The sequence below is a fragment of the Pituophis catenifer genome, unplaced genomic scaffold (genome assembly GCF_029215685.1).
Source record: "Pituophis catenifer annectens isolate HBS135680 unplaced genomic scaffold, rPitCat1.0.hap2 SCAF_1, whole genome shotgun sequence".
Classification (NCBI taxonomy): Eukaryota; Metazoa; Chordata; class Lepidosauria; order Squamata; family Colubridae; genus Pituophis; species Pituophis catenifer.
In genome coordinates this window covers 335628039-335647596 of record NW_027256881.1, presented here as the reverse complement: position 1 = coordinate 335647596, position 19558 = coordinate 335628039, and positions in this window count along the sequence as shown.

The window sequence follows — 19558 nt, the reverse complement described above, 5'->3', positions numbered from 1 at the left end:
AATTCATAGCTCTGATTTTCTGATGTTCTAATCCAACTTGAGCATTGTAGATCTAATCTTTAACTTTTTGAAATCAACTAAAGTTAGCTAGGTGCTGCCATCTAGTGTTATCCAACAACCACTATCAGAGATACAGTGCTGTCTAGTATTCGAGGTAATAGATGGCCAACCATCTTGCAAAAATTAAGTATCTTTTGACAATAAGAAAAATAAATTGTAGGGAAACAATAATATAGAATATAAAATACTGATATACTAGATTTAGTAAAAGCTTGTTATTCTGTAATCATTAGGTTCCTGTAACATATATATTGTGCTTTTGTATTTGTATCACATATATTATTCCTTTCTATTTGTATCTCCTGTTACAAACATATTGTCATTAGGCCTCTGAAATGTATCTGGTATTTGTCAAACGTATGTCCCTGCCATTTGACCTGAACTCATATCAATCTCTTTCTGTGCCACCTAAAAACATGGTACGTATCTGTTGGAACTCCAGCCATCAACAAAGGGGTAATTTACATCTCAATCCTAATTTATGTCTGATCTGGGTAAGATCTGGTCTTCAGGAGCCAGGGGCTAAGTGGCCAATTAAGTAAACAAAGATAAGACTAATTGGAAGTTTAGATTCCTTTGCAGGGCAACAAAGAATACACAAACATAAATTAAGGGGCCAGAATTGGGGATCTAACTGATGCTTTAAAGGTATAAAACGTGGTTACATCTTCTCTGAAGATGTGAACCCTCCCATATACATATCTCTTTGTATGTGTTTGGAATGGTTTTACCCAGCCTTTTGTCTTTGATCAAAGATTAAATGTTGATTCTTATTCAAGCCTCCGTTTAAGTCTTTCTTTTTGGTTCACTGAGAGCTTAAGCGTATAGCCGGACCTTACAAAATGATATTACAGCCCTTGGCCAATCAGAAATATCCTTTGACGCCCTTTGGAAAACAATGTTTTCTTAAGTAGACCTATCAGTATTGTGGGCTCATTAATACAAATCTTTGGTGCCAATGCAGTCTACTTAATATGTGCTCTTCTGGGATTGCAACTCCCAAAATATATTTTGTTGGTCACAGTTCATCCTGAGGACCACCTCCATTTCGGGGTTTGCATTTCAATTCAGATACACTGGAAAGTTTCAGTCATCCAGGTCAGGGGTGGGTTCTACTTATCTTTACTACCGGTTCACAATGGAGCCGCACATGTTTTAATCTCCATCTTCATTTCTGAACCTCTCCAGTTTATGTCTATGGAGATTCTCAGTCATCCAGGTCATGGTTGCCCCAAAGGGGCTTTTCGGAAGGCAACTGGTCTTTCTTGGTTTTTACCTCAAAACTTTTTGCTTCTCATCCAAGAAGCTTCCTCAGTTCTAACTGAATGGTGGGGAATAGAAGGATTTATATGCTCTGTAGAACTCATTTATATTATATTCAAAACATTTATATTCTGCAAAGAATACAAATCCTTCTATTCCCCACCATTCAGTTAGAACTGAGGAAGCTTCTTGGATGAGAAGCAAAATATTTTTGAGGTAAAAATCAAGAAAGACCAGTTGCCTTCCGAAAAACCCCTTTGGGGCAACCATGACCTGGATGACTGAGAATCTCCATAAACATAAACTGGAGAGATTCAGAAATGAAGAAGACAGAGACTAAAAATTAAGTTCCATGAAGAGGAAGCAAAGGATAATAGTAGGATAGTAGTTTCAAACACCTGAAAGAATATGTAGAAGGCCATATTCTTCATTGTTCCAATGGGCAAAATATAGAATAATGACTTTAACAGTCAGACAGAGGAAGCCATTATCTCAAGAGATAATATTTTCCTTTCCTTAGAATGCATTCAAGTGAAGGGTTTGGATTTCTGCACGGAGCCTCAATTTATGCTATTTTACCACAGAAAAGATGCAGAAAAGGACAGCTGAACCTGTCAAGGCCTTCGAGCAATTCCTGTGTGAACAAAGTGACAACACTGGGGGAAAATTAGGAGAACAGATATGAATATAATTAACTGGGGGAGGGGGTGTAGAAAGTGAGAAGGCATCTTTCGTAAAATCAGATTTTCTGCGAGATGACATAAACCTGCTACTAAGATCAGCAGGAGAAGATGCTATCTAAAATATGCCCTCTGACGGAAGCTCTCCATTTGTTCAGTATATGGAAAATGACCCTCATCGATGGTGTTGTCAAGTTATGCAAAGGAATTATTTCATAAGGTAATTATCTCCGCAACCACATTTTTTCCTTTTTCTAGAAGAAAAAGGTCTACCTAGCCACTCCAATCTGAATGAATTATGATTTTAATTTTTCAAAATCTGATTTTACTTGCTTGTGTTGTATTTTTTTTCTAGTTAGCATCATTGAGTGTCTTCTGGATAGGAGAGTGATATATACAATTAATTACTGTTATTTGTTATTTAGAGTGGTGTGGTGGCCTAGTGATGAACAAGCTTGTCTCCCACTTGGAAGATTGAGAATTCAATTCCAGGTAGCGGCAGATGTTTCACTCTAGGTCTCAAAGAAAAAAAATATCTGCTGCAAACTCTGCATAGCATCAGGGAGGGCATCCAGCTAGTAAATGTTCAACTCCATCCAGTCGCCTGACTCTACCCTGAATTAAGGGATTACAGGGTGGTAAAAAAGGAGTTACTGTAACTTTTATTTACTACCAATCCAACAGGTAGTTCTAACAGGTACTTTTGAGTATTGGTTCCTTCTCAAGGATTTGGACTAGTTAAAGAGACCATTGTAATATATGCACTGTTCCACGTAATGCTGCCTTTTGAACTGATGTGTTGAGATTCTATTTTTATTGTGTCCAAGTGCTTTGCCAGATCTTTTGGATGGCATCAAATGCATCAACTACCACTGGCATTACCAACTTTCTTTTTCCACATTTGCTAGATCTGTATTTGAAAGTGTTTACATTTCTCTATTTTTCTACTGGTTCAGTGAGGAAGAACAAGTCAAAATAGTTTTTTAATCTGTCAATGAAGACTTTCAAACGGAGATCCTATAAATGTGTAAAAGGAAAGCAGTAATGGTGACATTATTACGGTTGATGTTATTATTATTTACAAAACACGTGACATCATAGCTGCCAATTATTTAATTGGTGTTGCCCTTTTGCACACATCGAATTCTTCCCAAGAACCTAGGATGTTGTGTTATTGTTATCTCAGAGAACCTACACGATCAGAGTTTGAACAGATAAAAGGATATCAACAAGAAAGATGTGCAATAAAGAAAAATGGTCTTGTTACATAGGAATAACTTCAATACTGTACTTCACAATGGGATTAGATAACTATGTGAAGAACAACAGAAACTCTGTTTACATATTGAGTGTGTTCAATGATCCCATGAACCATAAATAAACTATTCACATTTTAGCCTCCCATAATGTATAAACCAAGCCCATTGATCTGTCCCCGTCCACACACACACACAAACACAGCCAGCCGAGGGTTAAGGAAGCACTTGGAACACACCCAGCTCTTTATCTCCAACTTGGCAGCGATATACACACCGTCTGCCAAGTGCTTTTATTTCCACAGAAAACAGAAAGATAAATACTCAGCTTCCAAACGTCCAACAACAATAAATATTCCTCCCAGCAGTTCCGAACGAGGCTTTAGTGACTATCCAAGGTTAGTTTTGTTCGTCACAAGGATCACTGGCCACCACCCTCTATTATATAGTCTCTGGGGTGTGGTCCAGTGACTCAGTTCTAATCCCTAGCACGCCTCCTGAGCTGCTGCAATCGTTTATCATGCCTTCGGAGGCGTGCGTCCAGGAATGATGTTTCTCCGTCGCTCTCATCGAGCCACCTGTCTCCCTGCTAATCTCCTCTCCCTCAGCCGGCACCTGAGACAGTGCCAGAGGGGAGGGGCCTGGAGAGGGAGGCCTGGCTGACTCCTCTTCCTCATGCTCGGAGCTTTCTTCCTCCGATGGGACAGGCTCAGAGGGCGGGGCCACAACACCCATAGAACTAGCTTATGGTTCTGTATGTTGTTTCAATCCAGGAAATTGGTCATATTTGGACCAATTAACCATTAACTTGAACATGGGTATGTGCTACAAACCCAACAAATGTGTTAAACTATTTTTTTCAACTGTGGTTTTTCTCTAATAAACGAGTAGCTGAGTGGTGGCTGGGTTGGAATCAGGAGTGAAATGCTCTCGGTTCGGACCGGATCACCCGATCCGGTAGCGATGGAGGCGAGTGATTCGGAGAACCGGTAGCAAAAATCCCTGCCCTCCCCCCCCCATGCCCAGCTGAGCCGCACAATCATCAGAGGCTTTTTTTTTTTACTTTTAAAAGCATTTTTTGTACAACCTCTTTGGCCAAAAAAATGCTTTTAAAAGTAAAAAAAAAAGCCTCTGATGATCGCACGGCTCAGCTAGGATCGTCAAAGGCTTTTAAAAGCATTTTTTCTGCAACCTCTTCAGAGGTTGTAGAAAAAATGCTTTCAAAAGGCTCTGACGATCCAAGCTGAGTTGCCTGATTGGCAGAGGCATTTAAAAGAAAAAAAGCCTCTGCCGATCAGGCAACTCAGCTGGGATCGTCAGAGCCTTTTGAAAGCATTTTTTCTACAACCTCTTCGCCGAAGGGGTTGTAGAAAAAATGGTTTTAAAAGTAAAAAAAAAAAATGGCCATGCCCACCCAGTCACATTACCCCCCCACCAAGCCATGCCCACAGAACCGGTAGTAACAAATTTTAGATTTCACCACTGGTTGGAATAACAGAGAAAGCTCACATATTGTGGATACTCAGCAAGTAAGAATACTAGGCCACTTTAAGAGAAGAGCTGGCTAAGCTGGAAGGTGGGGTTAAACGTGTCATCATCTTGGAATCATTGCATTGCCACAAGAGACCAATTCCAGCCCCCCCCCTTAAATACGTTGATCCTTATTTAGCGCCAATTTAGCTTGGACTGTAAATTGACTAGATTCTTGTATGGAGGTAGCAATAATAAACTCTTCTGTGCTATGAACTCAAATGTTCCTGGTTATTTGTGACTGACACCATCTAGCCCACGGATGATGGCTCTTGAGCTGCTGCAACTAATGTCTAAGACCCTTGATCTGGATAAATGATCCCATTGGATTTTTGTCATGAGCATCTGGACCCTTTCCTGAAGCTTGCTGATTCATACAGTATGAAATCCATTGCCAAATCTATTCAGATTAAAAGGAATTAGAAAAATAATGAAAACCCAATCAATTATTTTTGAGAACATATGGCCTTTTCCAGCTCTGAATCAGCCTAATAGATAACTAAAAATTATTTATGCATTATCATTATTGACCAACTAACCTAAATTGAAAAACCATAAGGTTTTTCATAAAACAATCAACTGATAAAACTCATTAATATTCACTAAAATTTACAAACTGTAAAGCAAAATGTTGCAGCATGCAAGGAACCAGATGGATTTCCATCAGAAAATAAATAGAACAAACCTGAATGCTAATAATATGAAGATACATTTCTTCATAGTTGTAGTAGGAAAATCTTCCAGCTCTGCTGGGGATTGAACCTGAGTGTGCACAGAACAAACTGTTGGTGATCATAAAGAATGTTATAAAGAATGGGAAGGTGCTCCAAATCAAAAGATTATTAGACATCCCTTTCAAAAAACAAAAATTGGAATTAAATCTTGAATACTGGATTATTAATTTCTTAAAGTTCTCTGGTGTTTTTCTCTCCTGTGTTTAAGCAGCTACCTGACTCCTTTATGTTTTTGGTGTTTAAACCAAACAAATTCATCATATTCTTAGAATTAGATGAAATGCAACATAGCTAAAAAAAAAAACACTCAAGGTACATAAAAGGAATGGCTATTCCAAGTATAATGGGAGTTGAATGCCAAAACAAATCTAGAGAGAGAAGCAATGCAAAAAGGACTTTGTTGAGTGTAACAACCAAATTCTATACTGTGAGAGGGATCTTGGAGTCTTAGTGGGCAACCAAATAAATATGAGCCAACAGTGTGCGGCAGCAGCCAAAAAAGCCAATGCAATCCTAAATTGCATTAAATTGCAGAGGGGTTCAATCAAGTTCATGTGAGGTACTAATACTACTCTATAAAGCCTTAGTAAGACCACACCTAGAATTCTGCATCCAGTTTTGCTCACCACATTATAAAAAAGATGTTGAGACTCTGGAAAGAGTGCAGAGAAGAACAACAAAAATGATTAGGGGACTGGAGACTAAAACATACGATGAACAGTTGCAGGAACTGAGCATGGCTAGTCTAGTGAAGAGAAGGACCAAGGGAGACATGATAACAGTGTTCCAATATTAGAGGGGCTGTCACGGAGAGGAGGGGGTCAAGCTGTTCTCCAAAGCATCTGAAGGCCAGACAAGGAATAATGGATGGAAACTGATCAAGGAGAGATTCAATTTAGAAATAAGGAGAAATTTTCTGACAGTGAGAACAATCCACCAATGGAACAGAAGTTGCCGTCAGAAGTTGTGGGAACTTCATCACTGGAGGCTTTCAAGAAGAGACTGAACTGCCATCTATCAGAAATGGTATGAGTCTCCTGCTTGGGCGGGGGTTGGACTAGATGACCTACAAGATCCCTTCCAACTCTGTTAATCTGTTAATCAATACAGCAATGTTTTTCAACCTTGGCTACTTGAAAATGTGTGTGGGATTCTGAGAGTTGAAGTCCATATATCTTCAGGTTGCTAAGATTGAAAAATACTGCTGCACGGTATGTCTCTAATATCCAAAGTTTTCCACTCGTTCTTCTGGCCTTCCACCACTCATATGGACGCATCTGTCGGATCCGGAAGTCAAGGCCCTTTTAGAACGATTGCTGCCTCCTCTTCCTTTTTCTTCATAACCTGATCTCTTTAAGATAGGAGGAAGGTAACGCGCGTTTGAAAATCTGGCAGCCAGAGTGGAAAAGCGGTTTTTGCGACAGCAAGCGGGATGATTTTACGACAGTGTCAGGACAGCATTCTTTTAACCCTTTCCTCTCCGTGTATTTTTCCCCACTCTTTCTCCCACGACAGAGAAGTTTTCACGAACCGAACTCAATCGGGAAACTTGTTTAATCTTTCCCATCTCCAACAAAAATACAAAAATACCAATGTATACTCCCAGAAAGCTCACAAAAAAGCTCTCCCCATTTGTCCACGATCTGATAAGAGCAAACTTTATTGCCTTACAATAATGAATGCGCAACCTGACTTATGTTTAGCTAATGGGTTATCTTTAAAATTATTTTATGGAATAATTATTTTATTATTTATTATTTTATTTTATGGTGGTCACAAAACTTCTGTCTTGTGTCAGCGAGTTCCAATACCTTAAAAGAATTGGAGAAAAAAAGAGATTGAGTGACTCCATTCCCCGCTCCCTTCCTTTTCAAAAAGCAGAAAAGTTCTGCTTGATTAGCCAAGGATGCATCATACCCAATATTTAGATATGGACTAACACAAGACTAACCAGGTTCATTTAGGAAGTCCATGTGCATGGACAGAAGAATGGACATTAGTCCTGCTTTGATAATTCAGGTGGGGGCCACATTCCCAAAAGTTAGCAAGAAACCCAAAGCCTCCATAATTTTCTCCAATTCCTTTTTTAAAATAATCTAAATCACATCTGAAAAGCCACAATTACGTCTTCAATCAAAATATGTCCTCTTAACATCCAGAATCTCCCTGTATTTCACTTTTATGGATGCACCCAAGTTCTCACACTGAGAGGGGGGCAAAAAGCCTTCTAATATATTTCCAAAACAATGCAGAGTTTCATTTATTTTTATTACATCGTCTTCTACTTACCTTCAGTTTTACATTTTTATCCCATTGTTCATCCAGGCTAAGGTTGCATATATAGATTTGGAGTTGGAAGGGACCTTGAAGGTCTTCTAATCCAACCCCCTGCCCAAGACAGTAGTTCTCATGCCATCTCAGACAAGTGGTTAGAATAAGTTAATGTTAAGAGTGTCTGCCTCTATAGGTAGTTTGTGTTTAAAAAAATGCAGAAGAGGAACAAGTTTTCTGGACAAAACTAAGACTGATCTGAAAGTAGATTTAAAAATGGCAGGCTACGAGAACGATAGGGAAAAAGATGCTACGCTGGATAAATAAAAGAAATCAGTCGATATATTAATAATTAAAAGGAGTCTAAAAATAACAAACCAAAGAATGACCTGGATAATTTTCCTATATTGGATTTACAAAAGAGGTGGATTAAAGCTTTGAAGAATTTTATTAGAAGGACAAAGATAAAATGAAATCAAGTTCTAGAATAATGTTTGAAAGGACTAAAGATCAAGATTCTTGAAAGTAAAAGGAAGGAATATAAGGTTGGTTTATCTAATCAAGGTTAACATGGATAGGGTGTGTTGTTATCTCTGGTAATTCATAATGGACTTTTGCAGATCAGGAGTGAAATAACTAGGTTTTAAATTTCTATGAAGATCCTCAGTCATCCAGGTCATGGTTGTCCCAAAGGTGCTTTTTCAAAAAGCAACTGGACTTTCTTGGTTTTTGCTTGAAGAGGTTTCACTTCTCATCCAAGAAGCTTGTTCAGTTCATTCAGAATGATCAGGTTTTAAGGACCTGTTTATAGATCCAAAAAGGGATATGGAAAGAAGAGATAATTAGTTGTATTCTTTTAAGAGAAGGTGACAAGTTACTAAAATTGTTTAAACTTTTGATGAAAGGGATGTCATTTCTTTACGTATTTTTTTTCTTTACTATATTCCTATTTTTCTTTTCCATTTTTCTCTTTTTTTCCCCTGCACCCTTTATTTTTTGTCATAGTTTTTATTATTTTAATTTTTAATAAAGTTCCCTTTAAAAATAGAGGCTGATATTGCGTGGGGAGCAAAAGCTAGCACACATGATCTGGAGAGAGGAGATCCTGCGCCAGCAGCTTTCCTTTTCCCATCCTGGCTGAAGGCAGCTGCCCTTTCCAACGGTTGACCTGCTGGCGTCCCATCTGTGCACAATGCAAACGTCTAACTGAAGTCCAGGTGGCAGATGGCAAAGCGATGCTGTGTGCACATTGAACATCCAACTACTCCAATTCTCCTGCTGTAGATCCACGAGAGTGGTGTTTACTTTCCCTTATCATCACTAGTAGGAAGGGTGATGGGAGGGTGTAGTTTGGATTGATAGGCCACCATAAGCTTTCTCCCACTTGGCACTCAAAGACGGGAGGTGTAACCCTTTCGGTTTATCTCTGTTAAGCTGCTTGGAGCGAAAGCCAGACTCTTTCTGATGAGAAATGGGCTGTGAAAGAACTCAATTATTTCAGAGCTTTAATCAACTTGAATAAGATAAACGGAGCAGATGGATGCACAGAGTTACCTTTTAAAGAGACAGAGTAGTCAATCAGTATTTAGTATTTAGATTCATTTTGCAGGGTTACTCTAAATGTGACCGTTATATTTACCTATAGAGGCAGTCTGACCTTCTAACAACCCTGAGTGGATTACTTTTTAAAAAGGAGGAACAAAATATAAAGAAATAAAATATATGTACCCAGAAGGCAACCCCAGCTGACCCCAAAAAAAAGAGAGGTTTTCAATGATTTTCTGAATGACATCAGCTACCATAATCAAATCTCTGAGCAGAGGCCATTCCAGAAGGCAGGCATTGTGACAGAAAAGGCATCCTTCCTAGGGTCCTAATAAATATAGCTAGTCCTTGAGTTGCGACCACAATTAGAATACAATAACAAAGTTGGAAGGGACCTTGGAGGTCTTCTAGTCCAACCCCCTGCTTAAGTAGAAAACCCTACACCATTTCAGACAAATAGTTGTCCAATCTCTTCTTAAAAACTTCCAGTGTTGGAGCGTTTACAACTTCTGGAGGCAAGTTGTTCCACTGATTAATTGTTTTAACTATCAGGAAATTTCTCCTTAGTTCCAAATTGCTTCTCTCCTTGATTAATTTCCATCCATTGCTTCTTGTCCTGCCTTCAGGTGCTTTGGAGAATAGCTTGACTCCCTCTTCTTTGTGGCAGCCCCTGAGATATTGGAACTCTGCTATCATGTCTCCCCTAGTCCTTCTTTTCATTAAACTATGCATACCCAGTTCTTGCAACCATTCTTCATATGTTTTAGCCTCCAGTCCCCTAATCATCTTAGTTGCTCTTCTCTGCACTCTTTCCAGAGTCTCAACATCTTTTTTACATCGTGGCGACCAAAACTGGATGCAGTATTCCGAGTGTGGCCTTACCAAGGCATTATAAAATGGTATTAACTGATTGAGCCCAACTTTTCTGTTGCTAATCAAGATACTTGTTTAGCAAATTTTGCCCCATTTTACCACCTTTCTTGCTACAGTTGTTAAGTGAATAACTGCAGCTGTTACGTTAGTTGTTAAGTGAATCTGGTTTCCCCATTGATTTTGCTTGTCAGAAGGTCGCAAAGGGATCACATGATCCTGAGACACCGCAACCATCAAATATATGCCAGTTGCCATATATCTGAGTTTTTATCATGTGACCATGGGGAATCTACAACTGTTGTAAATGTGAAAAATGGTTATAGGTTATTTTTTCCAGTGCCACTGTAACTTCAAATAGTCATTAAATGAATGGTTGTAAGTTGAGGATTACCTGTAAAGAATACAGAGTACGAGTTGAAAGGAAGCTTGAAAGTCTTCTAGTCCAACCGACTGCTCAAGCAGGAGACCTTGCACAAACAATCCCCAACCTTTGCGGCTTGACGGGCCCGGCTGGAGGGGGAGAGGGGAACCGGGTCACGTGAGCAACAGTTGTTCTGTCCCCGTCTCACACACACACACAAACAGACAGCCAGGGGTTAAATAAACTGGCAGACAACCAATTCTTCCGATAAGACGCTTGGCAGCAACCCAGTAGCTGCTTTTTTTTTTTTTTTTAATTTGATTTATATGCCGCCCTTCTCCGGAGACTCAGGGCGGCTTACAATGCGTTAAGCAATAGCCTTCATTCTTTTGTATATTTTATACAAAGTCAGCTTATTGCCCCCACAACTGGGTCCTCATTTCACCTACCTTAGAAAGGATGGAAGGCTGAGTCAACCTTGAGCCTTGGAGAGATTTGAACCAGCAGAAATTGCAGGCAGCTGTGTTAATAACAGGGTGCACTAAACCCCTGTACTATCAAGGCTCTTGCTTGCCAAGAACTTTTACTCAATAAACAAAATACCCACAGTCAAGAATTGTCCAGTTCGTAAAATAAATCCAAGGCCGATAATGTTGTTTCCAAAGATGCAATGTGACTCAATAGTAGTTAGTTTTGTCCGTCACAGAGTCTGAATGGCCACCTCACCCCCTTTTATATCCTGTGGGGTGTGGTCCAGTGACTCAGCCTAATCTCTGGCACACCTTTTCTTCTGTTGCGCGCGCTTATCTCTGCAACGCTGCCGAGGATCCAGCCAAGACTCATTACCCTCATCACTGACCACCTGTGGCTGAGTGGACATGCTTGGCCCCGGCCCTATCTCTTGCCCTTCAGCGGACACCAAAGGCATTGCCAGAGAGGAGAATCCTGGAGAGGGAGGTCTTGCCAACTCCTCTCCTTCACTCTCGGAGTCCTCTCCTGCCGATGACACAGGCTCAAGTAACGGAGCCACAACAGCAGTGTGGTGCAGACACATACGTGCCAGGGGTGGGTTCTAAATTTTTTTACTACCGGTTCTGTGGGCGTGGCTTATTTTGTGGGCGTGGCTTGATGGTTATGTGACAATTCTTTAGGATTTAGCAGAGGTACTGGTCTACCAGGCTTTTAACTGCTTGCAGAGCTGTACCGGTCTACTCATTTGTTTTTGGAAGCACCGGTCTACTTATTTGTTTTTGGAGGCACTGGTCTACCCATTTATTTTTGGAGGCACCGGTCTATCCATTTGTTTTTGGAGGCACCGGTCTACTTATTTGTTTTTGGAGGCACTGGTCTACCCATTTATTTTTGCAGGCACCGGTCTACTCATTTGTTTTTTGAGGCACCGGTCTACCACCACACTGCCTTTTAACACTGATCAGCTGTAGAGCGGCCCTTTGAAGCCCCGGGCAAGAGTTTAAACAGTTTTTTTCCTTCTAGCCGATCAGCTGGGACTCAGGAGGCAGCAATAGATTGGGGGTGGGGCCAAATAAAAGGTAAGAATAACGCAGGGGGGAGGGGCAGAACCGGTTCAGTGACATCATATCGTCACTGTTACCGGGTCGGCGGAACCGGGCAGAACCGGGAGGAACCCACCACTCATACGTGCACACAGCCCTTGCGTGAGTGGCAGGCTGACACACACACACACACACACACACACACACACACAACTTGTGTGAGCAGGGGCCCGGTGCGCACATGTGTAAGTGCCCACTGGCCTGTCACTTGCACAAGTTGCATGTGCGCTCTGGCCAACCACTTGCGCAGCCCAATTCTGAATAGGCCATGGCCCGGTAGTGGGCCACACTCTGGGGGATGGAGACTCCTGCCCTATACCATTTCAGACAAATTGCTGCCCAATCTCTTCTTAAAAACCTCCACTGATGGAGCACCCATAACTTCTGGAGGCAAGTTGTTCCACTGATGGTTCTCACTGACAGAAAATTTCTCCTTAATTCTAGGTTGGAGCTGTCTTTAATAAGCTTCCATTCTTTACTTCTTGTCCTGCCCTCAGTGTAAATGAACACTGTTTAATTGAAGGGACTCAGTGCATTCATGCTACCCTCTTCACTGGATGGACAGAAAGAATTGGAGATTTGCCAGTTTGCTGGCCTTATTGTATTGCTTGGAGGTGGATTTATTCAGTAGTCTCTAAATAATTCCCACAGATAACCCCTCAGGTGGAAAGGAAGTCCACTGTCATTGTGTATAGAATAAGAATTCATAATTATTTCCAAAATAAAAGCAAAGTGGGTCACCCAGAGAAATCAATGACCCTCCATCTATGCTTAGCATCTGGTATATTATCCCCTCATCCCAGAATAATGAAGAGGGTAGGATGATGGGAGGCATTATCCCAACCGTAGGAACAGAATAACAGTTCTGATTTAACCCATTTAAGCAAGATGGATGCTGACCCTTTAAGGCACTGTTGTTCAACATTGTGGCTTTAAGACGTGTGGACTTCAACTCCCATTGATGTCCACACATCTTAAAGCCACTGACATTGAGAAACACTGCTTTCTATTGAATATTTTATTGGCCAAGTGTGATTGGACACACAAGGAATTTATCTACGGTACATAAACTCTCGGTGTACATACAAGCAGTGGTAAGGCATAGATCATAAATCATAAGATACAAACAAGTGATAAATCATAAGATACCAATAGGAGGAGGTAGTAGGAAAGATGAGAAGGGTAATAGCAATACACCCTTACTATATGGGTAAATATCTTTAGGCATAAGACAGTGCTGCAGGAATTAAGTGTTTTAGAATGATGGCATGGGACGGAAAACTGTCTTTGTGTCTAGTTGTTTTGGCATGCAATGCCCTGTAGTGGTGTCCTAAAGGGAGAAGTTAAAACAGTTTACGTCCAGGATGTAAGGGGTCTGTAGGTATTTCCTCAGCCCTCTTTCTGGTTCGTGCAGTATACAGATCCTCAGTGAAAGGCAGGCTGGTTGCAATTGTTTTTTTTTTCTGCAATCCTAACTATACATTGAAGTTTGTACCTGTGCTGTTTGGTTGCTGTGCCAAACCAGACAGTTCTAGAAGTAGAAATGATAGACTCAATAATTCCTCTGTAAAACTGTATCAGCAGCTCCTTGGTCCTTTAAAGGATCTGAAATCTGTTCCACTCCATTTCCTGCTAGAATCAAGGGCTGTCAGATATCCAGAACGACCCAACTCCTATAGAGAACTCCGAGACAAGCATCATCTCAAAACTTTCATTTATTGGAATAGGTATACTAGCACATCTGGGAAAACCCGAATCTGAGACTTCCGGGTTTTCCCTCAGTAAATCAAAACCCCAAATCCAGCCCCTGCACCAGTGGTGAAATCCAATTTTTTTTTACTACCGGTTCTGTGGGTGTGGCTTGGTGGGCGTGGCAGGGAAAGGATACTGCGAAATCTCCATTCCCACCCCACTCCAGGGGAAGGATACTGCAAAATCTCCATTCCCTCCCCACTCCTGGGGGAAGGATATTGCAAAATCTCCATTCCCACCCCACTGAGGCCAGCGAGATGTGGTTTTTGCCAGTTCTCCGAACTGCTCAAAATTTCCGCTACCGGTTCTCCAGAACCTGTGAGAACCTGCTGGATTTCACCCCTGCCCTGCACCCATCAGTCCGTCACATGACCAAATCACCATCCGTCCCAACTTGAGCCATCACTGCAACCACTCCTCCTTCAGATGCAGGAACACCAGGACCTTGACCAAAGGGAAGAATGCTATTATGTCTAACTACAATCATTCTACTGAATCCCCCCTCCTACTTTCCCCGATGCCCAAAAGGTTGGGGGCTACTGGTATAGGGTTTTCTGCTTGAGTAGGGGGTTGGACTAGAAGTCCTCCCAGGTCCCTTCCAATGTTGTTATTCTGTTACCGCTAACCTGGTCCTTCAGATTTTCCAAAAGTACCCGTCAGCATTGGTTATTACTGCCAGGCAGAGGTGGGATTCAGCCGGTTTGGGAAAACCGGTTGTTAAATCTCTGGCTGGCCACTCCCCTCCCGAGTCCCCATGCACCCCATTTTGGCTCCCAGGTAAGTGCAGGGAGGCCTACTAGGCCCAAAAGGGAGTGCAGGTGCTGTGGTGTAGGCCCCCTGCGACCCGTTTTTGCTCAGTTATCTGTGGGATTTCACACACTGCTACCAGCCATCTTTTCTCTTTCCTTCTGCCTTTCCCAGCATTAGAGTCTTTTCAGAGAGCTGGGTCATTTATAATGAGAAGCAGATTTAGCATGAAAAACAGGGAGAGAGAAATCTTTTTTAAATCTATGAAGTTGATAAGCAAAAATGCAAAGCAATCCTCAGCTGGGGAAAGAAAACATTAAAGAAAAACAGGCAGAGCTCTGTTCACAGACAAAAGGCTAATATATATTATCATGGCTTGTGCTAAATTAATTTGGGGACTATTTTGCACCTGCCAAAGAGTTAGTTGGATAAAACAGCCTTTCTTCTCCCTGCTAAATGTAAAACAGACAGGTTGAACTTGTTGAGCTGCCAAGTAAGCTGACATTATACCCTCAAATGAAGGGGATTTAAATTAAGTCTAATCTAATTGTGAGTAAGCTCCATTGTTCTTTAAGCACAATTTAAATCAGCATTTCCCCAAAGGGGTAGCGCTGCCTCCTGTGGGACAATTGTGTAGTTTAAAGAGAATAGTAGAAACTAAGAAGACATTGAGAAACATCTTTTGCCACATTACACAGATCTTCCAGTCTTTTTTTGCAACTAAAAAAGCTAATAGGAAAGAGCAGCATGGTGGCCTAGTGGTGAAGATGCTTGCCTCCCACTCAGAAGGTTGAGTTCAGTCCTAGGTAGTGGAAGTTGTTTCTCTCCTAGGGTACAAAGAAAAAATATCTGCTGTGAACTCCATGTAGGTGTCAGGAAGGGCATCCAGCCAGTAAACGCTCAGCTCCATCCAGTCACCCAAACTCTAGCCCAAATTAAGGAATTACAGGGTTGTAAAAAGGGAGCTAAATAGGAAAGCACTGAGTTTATAAATCAGAACTTGTAAAAGAATTTCATTAAGGTTGTAGCAGTGACTTCAAATATAACATGTTCCTGAAGCAGTGAACACTTATAATAGTGTTGTGTTAACCAGGAAGCGAGATGATTTGGGTAATGGTATCTGTTATTTATCTACTGATGGATATTTATCTGTGATACATTATATAATTATCACTATGGTTCATCTCAGTCAGCCAGATGTTCAGACCAGATATGGCATTTTTATCTTCCTGTCGAGTCTTTCTTAAGAACCTGGGATAGGCAGAAGTGGATGTTTGATAGTGTTAGAGGTAATGCTGCAGGATGTAAGCTGTTCCGAGTAAAGCTGTCTTTTGCAATTGATTGATGGTGAATTTGTCAATGCCAATGATGTTCAAGTGGTGTGCCAGTTGTTTTGGGACTCCACTGCAGCTGCCATAAATACACGTCAGTTGCCAAGTGCTCAACTGGCATGTATTTATGACCATGTATTGATCGTGTGACCATGGGTTGCTGCAATGGTTGTTAGTGTGAAAACTAGCGATTAAGTCTTTTTTTTCCACTGCTGTATGTAACATCAGTCATTAAACAAACGGTTGTAAATTGAGGGCTAACTGTATATTGTGTCTTTTGCTATTGGTAGCCTTTTGGTAACTTATATGCAAGCTACTTATTCAATTTTATTATTTATGAATTAGCCTCCCCCCCCCAAGAATTAGAGTCCTCGTGTTGTAGTCCATGAATTTGTTATGCATTTTCTATTTCTGTTTTTATTTATTATGTACTTATATGTAAATACATAAAATATATTTACCTCAGGCATCTGAATCCAGTTAGATGAAGTCCCTTTTTAATTGTCTAATTATCTAATGTACTTGTAATTTTATATTTTATATTACTGAGTGGCTGTGGCTCCCGGCATCCCGATATAGTCAGTTGACTCCATCACTGACTATTGGGGGCGAGTCTTTGGCCCCCACTGAAAGGGCTCGCAATCTGGGAGTCCTCCTGGATAGGCAGCTGTCTTTGGAGGAACATCTGACGGCTGTTACCAGGGGGACCTTTTGTCAGGTTCGCCTGATTCGCCAGTTGCGGCCCTTTCTTGATCGGGATTCCTTGTGCACAGTCACTCACGCTCTCGTCACCTCTCGCCTTGATTACTGCAATGCTCTCTACATGGGGATCCCCTTGAAGAGCACCCGGAGGCTCCAACTGGTCCAGAATGCAGCAGCGCGGGTAGTGATGGGAGCGACATGGCGCTCCCATGTAACATTGCTCCTGCGCGAGCTGCACTGGCTCCCAGTGGTCTTCCGGGTGTGCTTCAAGGTGTTGGTTATCACCTTTAAAGCGCTCCATGGCATAGGGCCTAGCTATCTGCGAGACCACCTGCTGCTACCGACGACCTCCCATCGATCTGTGCGTTCCCACAGAGAGGGCCTCCTCAGGGTGCCATCAGCCAAACAATGTAGGCTGGTGACCCCCAGGGGGAGGGCCTTCTCTGTGGGGGCTCCTACCCTCTGGAATCAGTTGCCCCCTGAGATAAGGAGAATCCATGACCTCAGTGCCTTCCGTCGTGCCCTTAAAACCCATCTTTTCCAGCAAGCCGGGCTGGCTTAAGAAGAAATTTTTAAAATTCTTTTAATCAGTCTGTGATTTCTTAACTTTCGGGCCAAAATTTATATATTTTTTTAACTGTTTTTAATATTTGTATTCTATGTTTTTATCTTGGCTGTACACCGCCCTGAGTCCTCAGGGAGAAGGGCGGTATATAAATTGGAAATTAAATTAAATTAAATTAAATTAAATTAAATTAAATTAAATTAAATATATATATATATATATATTGGGTTCTGTTTTTTAACTAGGATTAGCAATTCTGTTCACACAGAGAAATATCCTATTTTCATCTAAAATCAGAGAGGAATTTGGAAAAACAGTGAAACTCTGTGTCATAAGGCATCACTATGAATGTAGCACTTTTTATAAAAGGTCTTTTAAGATGGCAAATATTATCTGCAGTTTCCAAAAAGAGTGTTCCAAAAATGTTGAAATAGGCCATCTAATGTACAACTTCTTATTCTGAAAAATCTTTCAATCCTAAAACCTTTTTCCAAAAGACTGAACAAAGTATTTCATCTGACATTACATAAACACAGCTTCTACTTCCAGTAGCCAAGCTTCATTTATTTTTAAAGGGGGAAAAAAAAAAACCCTGAATGAATTAACACCACACCACATCACAATGCAAACAAATAATCTACAACATGATGCAGAATAAGAATAGTAGAGTTAATTCTCCACAACATCCATCTCTTGACCCAAACCCATGTTATTAGTTCCCTTGGGAATAATGTAAACATTTACAAAAAAATTAAGTGTTATAAGTACATTATATTAAGACAATGGCGGACATGATACATTGGCAAGCGAGTCAGTTCTCAAAACGTTCTGAAGGACAGCGTGATTTGAGGAAGAGAGCTAAGAGCGCCAGAACAAAAACTGCAGCAGGAGATGATGGTTGGCGGGGTTCCTGGAGTGGGCAGAGCCATGGCACAAAAATGAGTGAATTCCTGTGAGATACCCTCACCCAAATGTTTGCCAAGACCACAGTTTTCGGCTTGGATAATTTGATTTTGCAGATCTCATCTAGGGCATTTTCTTCTCTGGTATTAGAATTCCCGCTTGGTACCCAGAGAACAGCTGGCCTGTACTACAAGCCCACTCCCCCTTTTGCAAAATAACCCAACAGGAACAACATTTGCTGCTGCTGCTGTTGTTTAACCGGCGTTAATGGAGAACTTGAGGGGTCTTTGCTGACTGAGACTCCTCCAGAAGGAACAGAACCCCTCTGCAATTTGGCAAGAAGTCTGGTCCCACTTCGCGCTGCTTTTTTGAGAAAACGGCCATCCATCTGGGGAGTCCACCAAGATGCTTTTAAGGCAGCCTAGTACCCAGGAGCTGCCTGCCTGGGTATCCTGAGTTTCAAGAACCAGTCAGCTCATTTCTCTTCCCAGCAGCCAAACTGGGAAGTCCAAAAGTGCAGGGTAAAAAAAAAAAAAAAAGCAACTGGTGGTACTGAGGAAATGTTTAGCAGGGGGTTCCTCTGAGGAAATGGAGATGGGGCATGCCTATAACAGGGACCCTGCAAGGGCAGCTATTAGCTAGGCAGCAATTCCCCCCCCCCCCGATTTTTTTTTAAGCAATTAAGGCAAAAGCAGAGGAAGTAAAGCTCATGCAATGCAATGGCCGTGATGTCAGCAAGGCAATTTTAAAGCGGCGGTTCTCTGGCACTTTGGAACAAGTGTAATGCGTTTTAAAATGGCAGGTACCGTTTTTTGTTTTTGTTTTTCTTCGAAGCCCACGTTTGGAATGTATCAAGAAATCTCACAAGGAGAAAGAAAGAGAGAGAGAGAGAAAGAAAGAGAGGCTCATTTTCACAAATCTATTCCCAAAGAAAGGCCAGGGGAGATTTTTGGCCTCTAGCATTGAGAGTTTTCATTTTCTTTGGCTCACTTGAGGGGGAGAATTTGGCCCTTGTATTTACAAAACAGGCAGTTTCCCAATGAACCAGGAGGGAATCCTCCCAGGATCACTAAATATGCAAAAAAAAAAAAAAAAAGCTGGGATTTGGGGGGAGAGAAACAGACCAGAGTAGGTAAAATCGGATAAGGCACATATTACAACCCGCTTCTCGGTCCTATCCCTGGTCTCCATTCTGTCCGGAGGTGCTTTTTCACATTTTTTGGATAAACCCACATCGTTTTCCCAAAACGTAATGTATTTTGTAAAGAAGAAAGGGGGGGGAACCTAGGACAAGCCTGCTCCTTAGAAAGCATATAAAAGCAATGGCTTGAAAAGGCAACTAATTGCTGGACAAGAGGGTTAAGGTCCAGATGACTTAACAGCTATCCTTAAGACTGCACCCAAGATTTGG